At 47.3% G+C, this 9,423-nt stretch overlaps 1 long non-coding RNA gene across 1 annotated transcript; it reads left to right on the top strand.

The window, feature by feature from the left end:
* The first annotated feature begins 3,562 nt into the window (after nucleotides 1-3,562).
* On the top strand, nucleotides 3,563-4,838 carry LOC116653402. Its single transcript, XR_004307155.1, has 3 exons — nucleotides 3,563-3,870; nucleotides 3,951-4,061; nucleotides 4,149-4,838. It is a non-coding gene; the product is annotated as an uncharacterized LOC116653402 (long non-coding RNA).
* The last annotated feature ends 4,585 nt before the right edge of the window (nucleotides 4,839-9,423 follow it).

Below are 9,423 nucleotides of genomic sequence, written 5' to 3'. Positions count from 1 at the left end.
GTCTCCATGCTCTCATACAAAAAAGGTAAGTCAGACCCAAACACTATCCTCTCTTGATCCTAAAGTGACCCGGGAAACTTCCCAAGATCTCCCTGCATTCTGACCCCCACGTATTATACCACTTTGCTGACCCATGTCCCCACTGCAGGTGCTGGCACCTAACCCAATGGTTGCATTGGTACTTTAATCACAAGATTGTGGTAATGAATTCAGATGAGCAGCCCGGTGAGCAGGGTCACACTGGGGGGGGCAGCACAGGGAAGCAAGGCACATTGCTGCTCCTTGACTCCTTCCCATTTGCCTTGCAGATGGGCATCTCCGCAACGATGGAGCCAGAGCAGGACCCACACCAACTCTCAGCCCTCAAAGTGGTCTCCATGCTTCCATCCAAAACAGATAAGTCAGACACAAAAACTATTCTTTCCAGATCCTAAGTGATCCTCGAAACTTTCCAAGATTCCTCTGTTTCAAATCCCAGCATTTTGTACTACCTTGTTGTGCCCTGTCCCCACTGCAGGTCCTGCCACAAAACCTAATGGTTGCAATGGCAATTTCAAGACAAGGATGTGGTAATGACTTCAGATGAGCAGCCAGGTGAGCAGCGCCATGCTGGGGAAGGGCGGCACAGGAAAGCAGGGCACGTGGCTGCTCCTTGACTCCTTCCAATCTGCATTGCAGATGGGCATCTCCACAAGGATGGAGCCAGAGCTGGACCCACAGCTACTCTCAGCCCTTTAAACAGTCTCCATGCTCCTATCCAAAAAAGATAAGTCAGACCCAAACACTATCCTCTCTAGATCCTAAAGTGACCCAGGAAACTTCTCAAGATCTCCCTGCATTCTGACCGCCACGTATTATACCACTTTGATGACCCATGTCCACACTGCAGGTGCTGGCACCTAACCCAATGGTTGCATTGGTACCTTCAACACAAGATCGTGGTAATGAATTCAGAGGAGCAGCCCGGTGAGCAGGGTCAAACTGGGGAGTGGAGCACAGGAAAGCAGGGCACGTGGCTGCTCCTTGACTCCTTCCCATCTGCCTTGCAGATGGGCATCTCCGCAACGATGGAGCCAGAGCAGGACCCACGCCAACTCTCAGCCCTCTAAGTGGTCTCCATGCTTCCATCCAAAACAGATAAGTCAGACACAAAAACTATTCTTTCCAGATCCTCAGAGTCCCTGAAAACGTTCCAAGATTTCTATGTTTCCAATCCCAACATTTTGTACTACCTTGTTGTGCCCTGTCCCCACTGCAGATCGTACCACAAAACCTAATAGTTGCATTGGCACTTTCAAGACAAGGATGTGGTAATTACTTCTGATGAGCAGCCTGGTGAGCAGCACCATGCTGGGGAAGAAAGGCACAGGGAAGCAGGGCACGTGGCTGCTCCTTGACTCCTTCCTATCTGCCTTGCAGATGGGCATCTCTGCAACGACAGAGCCTGAGCAGGACCCAAGCCAAATCTCAGTCCTCTTAAGCTGGTCTCCACTGCTTCCATCCAAAAAGACTAAAGTCAGACACAAAAAACTATTCTTTCCAGATCCTAAGTGACCCTGGAATCTTTCCAAGCTTACCTCAGTTTCCAATCCACATTTTGTACTACCTTGTTGTGCCCTGTCCCCACTGCCAGTCTCTGCCGACAAAACCTAATGGTTGCATTGGCACTTTCAAGACAAGGATGTGGTAAGATCATCAGAAATAGAGTAGCCCGGTGAGCTAGCGCATGCTGGGGAAGGAGAGACAGGGCGAGCAGGACACGTAGCTGCTTCCTAGAGCTCGCTTCCCATCTTGGCCTTGCAGAACTGGGCATCTCACCGCCAACGATTGGAACCAGGGAGCGAGGCACCCACACCTCTTCTCCAGCCCTTTAAAGTGGTCTTCCATTGCTACTCAATCACAGAAAAAGTTAAGTCAAGACCCAAACACTATCCTCTCTTGATCCTAAAGTGACCCGGAAACTTCCAAGAGTCTCCCATGCATTCTGACCCCACACTATATACCAACTTTGCCTGACCCATGGTCCACACTTGCAGGCGTGCTAACCAGCAAACCTAATGGTTGCTGGTACTTTAATCACAAGGATGTGTGTTATTCATGACCTCAGATGAGCAGCCTTGCAGATTGGAAACCCCAGCCGAGCACCGATGCTGAGGCGATGGGTCAGCACAGCGTTAGCAAGGGCACGTGGCTGCTCCTTGACTCTTCCATCTTGCCTTTGCAGAGTGGCATCTCCGCAAATGATGGAGCCTTGGTAGCAGACCCACAGCTACTCTCAGAACCTTTAAACAGTCTCCATTGCTCCTATCCAAAAAAAAGTAAGATCACCGACACCAACAACACACTTCCCACTACTCAGATCTAAAGTGACCACACGGAAACTTCTCAAGATCTCCCTGCATTCTGACCGCCACGTATTATATACATGTGCCTTTGATTAGACCCATGTTCCACACTTTGACAGGTGGTGGTGGCACCTAAAACCCAATTGGTTGCATTGGGGGTACCTTCTGAACACGAGAAAGATCGTGGGTTAATGAAACAGAGGAGCAGGCCCCGGTGAGCAGGGGGTCAAATCTGGGAGAGTGGGGGAGCACGAGAATAAGCAGAAGAAGACACGGGACTGACTCTGGTTGCTGCGAATCCGAATCTTGACATGGTGGCCCAGAGGCGGAAGGGGGCAGCCGACAAGGGATCGCGAGCCAGTAGCTGACCAGCGGCGCAACTCAATCAGCGCCCTAGTGATCTCCATGGAATATCCATGCCAAACCTGATAAGTCCAGACACAAAAGACTGTACTCTGTTCCAATAACCTAAAGTGACCCGGCGAATCTTTCCAAGCCTACCTCATTTTCCGGAAATCCCAACAGTGTCTTTGTCACGAGCTTACCTTTGTTGTTGCCCGGTATGTCCCCGACTGGCAGGTCCTGCCACAAAATCCCATAATGGTGCAGAAATTAGGCACCTTTCAACGTGGAAGGAAGGTTGAATGTGAGTTATATAAACCAGACTTTTTGATTAGGGATAATTAAGCAAGAGAATAAAGGGACGAGTGCACCTGCTAAAGTGAGCCTGTGACTGTGCGAGTCTGACTCTACACAGACTAATACTTTTTGATTGGTTATAGTGTGTGAGACCAGAGATCAGGAAGGGAAGGGTGACATTCAATATATCCTATGTCATATTGTCTAACATTGTTTTTTTCAGCATGCAAATCTTTATTAAGCCAGAAATCAGACTTTTGGTTATATATCAATGGAAAACGTATAGTATACTAAGTAAGTATGTTAACCTAAGTATGAAGAACTAGAAAAAGCGAATCAATAAGGAGAAGAGTCTAATGCGATGAATTCAGAGAGCAATTTCTTGTTTAAACTTTGCTTCCTAAGAACTTTTGGGAGAATGAATGGTGCTCCAGACAAAGATAGACACAAAAGTCGGATGGTGAAGTTGAAAGGAAAAACAGTAACTTTTTTTTTTTCCTTTAGGGCGAAAAGACAGGGCATAAGCAGAAGGCGGTCCACTATGCTTTTTAGGATGTTCAGAGCAGGTGCGTATATTAGGGGCTGAGCAAGAATTTCTACTTGAACACCTCTTCTTACACCACACAAAGTGGTCTCATATGCACTGGCATATTTTTATAACATGGATGGCAGAAGGCAGCAGCCCCATCCCAGGCAGCACCAGCCCTGCTACGTCATGGCCACATCACCAAAGGCAGCCACCAGGTCCAGGAATCACCCTGTAGCAGTCCAAGCCAGGTCACAAGAGCTCAACAATATTACTGGCTGTGTTCCAGAATGAACTTGATGTCATGGCAACCTGGAACACAGATCAGAAGGGGAGTGTCAACAAGAGACAACTAACCAGGTACAAGAGTGAGCAAGAGTTGTGGTGGGCAGGAGCAGCCCATGAGGATGGATGGTAACAGCTCTTCCCATACCTCACAGCCACACACAGGGAGAGAGACACAGCATAACAGGGAAAGAGCAGGATATCGAGACACTCCTGTCCTCGACAGCATTCATCTCTTGACAAGAGGGCCGCACACTGCAGGACAGGTAAGTTTCTCCCATACTGAAGCCCACCTTAGTACAGAATGTCTCTGGAAGGTCAAAAAAAAAACCCACACATGCTTCAAATCCAAGGCATTGCCCTGGTTTGCTGAGCCCTGGTCCCAACGAAGGAGCTGAAAAGGAACCTAATGAGTGCCATGAAAAAACACAGACACAGAAATGGATGGCATAACAGCTACCTGGTGAGCACAGTAACACAGGGGAGGGAAGCACAGGGAAGCAGGGCATGTGGCTGTGCCTTTATTCCTTCCCATCTGACTTGTAGATGGGCATCTACATAAAGATGGAACCAGAGAAGGACACAAGCCAATACTCCACAATCTAACTGGTCTCCTGGCTGCAATACAGAAGAGATGTCAGACACATACACTATCCCTTCTTGATCCAGTGATCTGCTTTAAAATCCCTAAGACCCTCTGCCCTCACCCAATATTTTATACCACCACAGTGAGCTCTGGCCCCAGGGCCGTCACTGGCAGATGACCTAATAAATGCAGTCACACTTGGAATATTCAGAAGAGAAAATGCCTGGCAAAACAGAAAGCCGATGAGAATGGTCACACAGGGCAGGGGAGCACAGGGAAGCAGGGCACAGGTAATGACTTCACATGAGCAGCCCAGTGAGCAGGGCCATGCTAGGGAGGGATGCACAGGGAAGCAGGGAATGTGGCTGCTCTGTTATTCCTTCCCATCAGACTTGCAATTGGGCATTTATAAAAGATGGAGATAGAGGAGGACATGTGCCTATCCTCAGCCCCCTAAGTGGTCTCCATGCTTCCATACAAAAAAGGTAAGTCAGACAAAAAAACTGTAATTTCTAGACCTATGGGAACCTGGAAGGTCCTCAAAATCCCCCTACATTCAATCCAACATTTTATACCACTTTGTTGAGCCTTGGCCCCACTGCAGGTGCTGGCACTAATACAACAACTAATACAACCTAATAGTTGCATTGGCATTTTCAAGACAAGGATGTGGTAATGAGTTCAGATGAGCAGCCTGGTGATCAGAGCCATGCTAGGGAGGGCAGCACAGGAAAGCAGGGCATGTGGTTGCTACTTTATTCCTTCCCATGTGATTTGCAGATGGGCATCAGCAGAAAGATGGAAATAGAAAAGGATTCAAGCCTATACTCCGCCATCTAACTGGTATTTATGCTGCCATGCATGAGAGGTAAGTCAGATGCAAACACTATCCTTTCTTTAAGATAGGAAACCCTGGAAGCTTCCCAGCATTTCCCTGCATTCTGACCCCCATATATTATAAGCATTTGCAGAGCCATTTCCAAATGAGATCTACTAACACCAGAACAACAGATTTCATTGGAACAATCAACAGAAGGAAATGATAAAGATTTCAGATGAGAAACCCAGTGAGTAGGGTCACACTGGGGAGGGCAGCACAGGGAGTCATGGCTCGTGGCTGCTCCTTTACTCCTTCCCATCTGCATTGCAGACGGGTATTTGCAAAAGATGAAACCAGAGCAAGACTCAAGCCTATTCTCAGTATTTTTCACTACAAGAAAGACCCTGGCACATGTTCATAGAATGGTAATCGAAGGCTGTGTGAGTGTCTGAGAGCGAAGTAAGTCTTGTTGCACGCGAGAACAGCTGAGGAAGCTGGGGGTATTTAGTCCGGCGAAGAGGAGGCTTGGGGGGAGACCTCATTGCTCTCTACAACTTCCTGAAGGGGGGTTGTGGTGAGGTGAGGTTCAACCTCTTTTTGTGTGTAACTAGTGACAGGACAAGAGGGAGTGGGCTTTAAGGGAGTGTTTCGTTGCACTCAGCTAGTATGCGTCAGCTACTGAGAATGTTCGGAGAAAAACACAACTTCACAAAATCAGTCACCTTAGGTCAGTAATCATTCGCGCACAGACTAATTGCTTTTGCTCCAGCACTCCTACTAAGATGAGGCTCTTCGAGAGCGAGGGACAGAACTAACACCGAGCACGGAGGAGAAAAGACGTAGCGAGAAGCAGATTTCCACATTAGGAATCAGGAAGATGTAGATATGTGGTCTTTCTGAGAGCGAGGTTATGTTGGAGCATATGACTGGTTATGTGATGTGAAGTCGATTGAGAGACTACTAGTAATAACGCTCTGAGAAGATGGCGTGGGTTTCCCAGACTCCTTAAGGTCCTACCAGTCATGGATGAACGCGGAGAAAGGAAGAGTTGCCTTCTACGTTCCTTTGCTCAAGGGAGCAACATAGGACAGCACACTGAAAGGATGGCACGCTAAACGTGTCCTCGCACTGCCCTTGCTGTTGTGTCTCCCTTTTCCCCAGCATGGCGCTGCTCACCGGGTGTCCCTTCTTTGAATCCCTTCTTCATTTTATATGGCTTGTATTCTATTCTTATCCTCAGTGATCCTGCCGTCCTTCAAGAAAGGTGCTTTAGATATACTTCTGTTATACTTCAGCTTGATTGCTTTAAGTGTATCTCTCAATACCACAGTCCAAGGAAATGTGTGTGTACATTCTTCCGGCTAGATAAATAAATAAAAACACAAAGCATCTCTGAAGCTCGGACTCACTGTGTTTATTAAATGTTTTATTAACTTCATAATGACTCACAAAGAAACATTTTAATTTTGATTGTGTGTTTCTGTCTATGCTCTGATTTCTGTTAAAATCAGCTTTTTTTTGGATTATTGTTTATGAGTTTTTGGAGAATTTTTTCGGTGAATAAGTGTGTGTTGTTTAGTGGAGAATTGGTATGTATTCCTTTGATTTTCTACGTATGGTAGAATTGTTCTTTCTTACTTCAATACCTCTGACTAGTCATTCTTGCCTACACTCATCACTTGGTCCTTGGAAAGTGCCATTGCAAACCATTAGGTTTGTGGCAGGTATCACTGCATGAGGTACAGGCGACACAACAAAGGTAGTACAAATATATTGGGATATCGGAAACTGAGAGGTATGCTTGGCACATAGAGTTACCAGAGTAAACAGGTACTTAGGATCTGAAAGAATAAGTTCTTTGTGAAATCTGCTATATGGTATCTTGTTTTGAATGGAATAGTCATGCGTAGCCACTTAAGAGTGCTCGAAAAGTTGGCGTGGAGACCTGTAACTGGCTCCCATCGTTGCGGAAGATTCGTCCGCTTATCGCTATAAGGCAGAATGGGAAGGATCGCTAAGGAGCAGTCTCTACGGCGCCCTCCCTGCTTTCCTGTGCTCCACTCCCAAAGTTTGACCCTGCTCACCGGGCTGGCTCCTCTGAATGTCACATTCTCACTCTATCTCTGATGTATGAGGTACCAAATTCAACCATTGGGTTAAAAGGTGCCCAGCGGACAAGTCTATGTGGACCAAAATGGGTCCATCTAAGAATAGGTGAATAGAGAAAAATAACTGTCAGTGCGGTCACGAGTAATGTAGGGAGTAGATCTTGAGAAATTGTCGACTGTGGTACTAAGACACTATTTCTGTCTCTCTTAGGATCTTAGAGTGAAGACGAATCTGAGTTCTGTGAGCTTTGTAATTAATTCTTGGATGAGCGGACATGGGAGACATGATCAAAAAAGGGCTGCAGTGCATTGACCTTGATGGTCTCCTGCATATCCTCGGATCGAGCTGCACCATGCGAATGTGCTCGCTGATGAATGCCCCATAGTGCTTGGCTTAAGGCAGATGGGAGGCAGACATCTAATAGTTAGAGTCACACGACACATGTGCACACTTGCTACCCTCTGTGATAGCTAGCCAGTCAAATTCATGCACCCACAGCATTGGGTGCCAGATACACAGCTAGAGACTGCACCTCTCGACGGTCATATGTACCAGAGATAGGATCGTTTAGTACAATTAAAGTACCATAACTTGCCAATCCATTCTAGGAGCTTTTTTCGCAGCGCTATCCTGCAGTGGGAAGATCTTGTGGTCAACCATAGTGGATTAATATATATTACGTTTGTGGCGGGTGCAGGAACTGTCATGGAGGTACTCCCTTGGGATGGAATCTACCCTGGGTCACTTTAGGAATCAACAGTAGGGATAGTGTTTTGTGTCTGACTTACTTTTTTGATGAGAGCAAGGAGACCACTAAAGGGCTGAGAAGAGGTGTGGGTCCTGCTCTGGTTCCATCGTTGCGGGAGATGCCCCATCTGCAAGGCAGATGGGAAGGAGTCAAGGAGCAGACGTCCTGCCTGCTCCTGTCATGCCCTCCCAGTTTGACCTTTCTCACCTGGCTGTCTCTGAATTCATTACCATGATTTCTGTTGAAGGTACCAATGCACCATTGGTTAGGTGCCAGCACTGCAGTGTGGACATGGGTCATGAAAGTGGTATAATACTTGGGGATCAAGATGCATGGAGAACTTGGGAAGTTCACAGGTCACTTTTAGAATCTAGAGAGGATAGTGTTTGGGTCGACTTATCTTTCTTGATGGGAGCATGGAGACCATTTTGACACAGGCTATCAGAGTACGCGTGTGGCGCCTTGCCTCTAATACATATTTCGTCTTTAGCTCCTGGATCCTGGTTCCAATGACGGCACGATCGCCCCATCTGGTCTGTGCATATAAGGCTCAGATGGGTAAGGAGTCACGACGCAGCCAATGCTTGCCTTCTTCCTCCGCTGCTGCTCCCCCCAGTGTGACCCTGCTCACCGGGGCTGTCAATCTGAATTCATTACACAACAATCTTGTTGATTAAGTACCAATGCACCATTGGGTTTAAGTGCCAGCACCTGCAGTGGCGGACATGGGTAAGTAAATTGAGTATAATATGTGGGGTCAGAATGCAGGGAGATTTGGAAGCTTCCCGCGGTGGCAGCACTTTAGGATCAAGAGAGGCATAGTGTTCTGGGTCGACTTACCTTTTTTGGATGGAGCATGGAGACCCACTAAAAGCGGCTGAGAAGAGTGTGGGGTCCTGCTCTCTGGATTTTACTCGTCTAGAGTGAAGCGCTCCGCATTCTTCGACACGCCAGCGCATGAATGGTGGAAGGCACACGTCTTAGAGGCAGCACGATGTGACCGCGCTGCCTTTGTTCCTCTCCTATCCACTCACGAGTATTCGATTCCGCTTGCTTTCAGCAGGGCTATCTCTCTATACATGACTATCATACCATAGCGATCACTCTCTGTCCTGAATAAGTGTCCCCTATATCGATCGACAGACATATTAGTCTGGTCTTATATATGAGGCACAACCTGCGTGGGACAAGGGCACAACAAGGTAGTACAAAAATGTTGGGATTGGAAACTGAGGTAAGGCTTGGAAAGATTCCAGGACACTTAGGAGATCTTGGCAAGAATAGTTTTTGTGTCCTGACTTATTCCTCGCACCATTTATGAGTGGATAGCACCACAAATTCGGAGAAGACGCCACACAGGTCAAT

This window comes from Coturnix japonica, chromosome 1, assembly GCF_001577835.2.
Source record: "Coturnix japonica isolate 7356 chromosome 1, Coturnix japonica 2.1, whole genome shotgun sequence".
In the NCBI taxonomy this organism is placed as follows: domain Eukaryota; kingdom Metazoa; phylum Chordata; class Aves; order Galliformes; family Phasianidae; genus Coturnix; species Coturnix japonica.
This window is presented reverse-complemented; position numbering and strand designations above follow the sequence as displayed.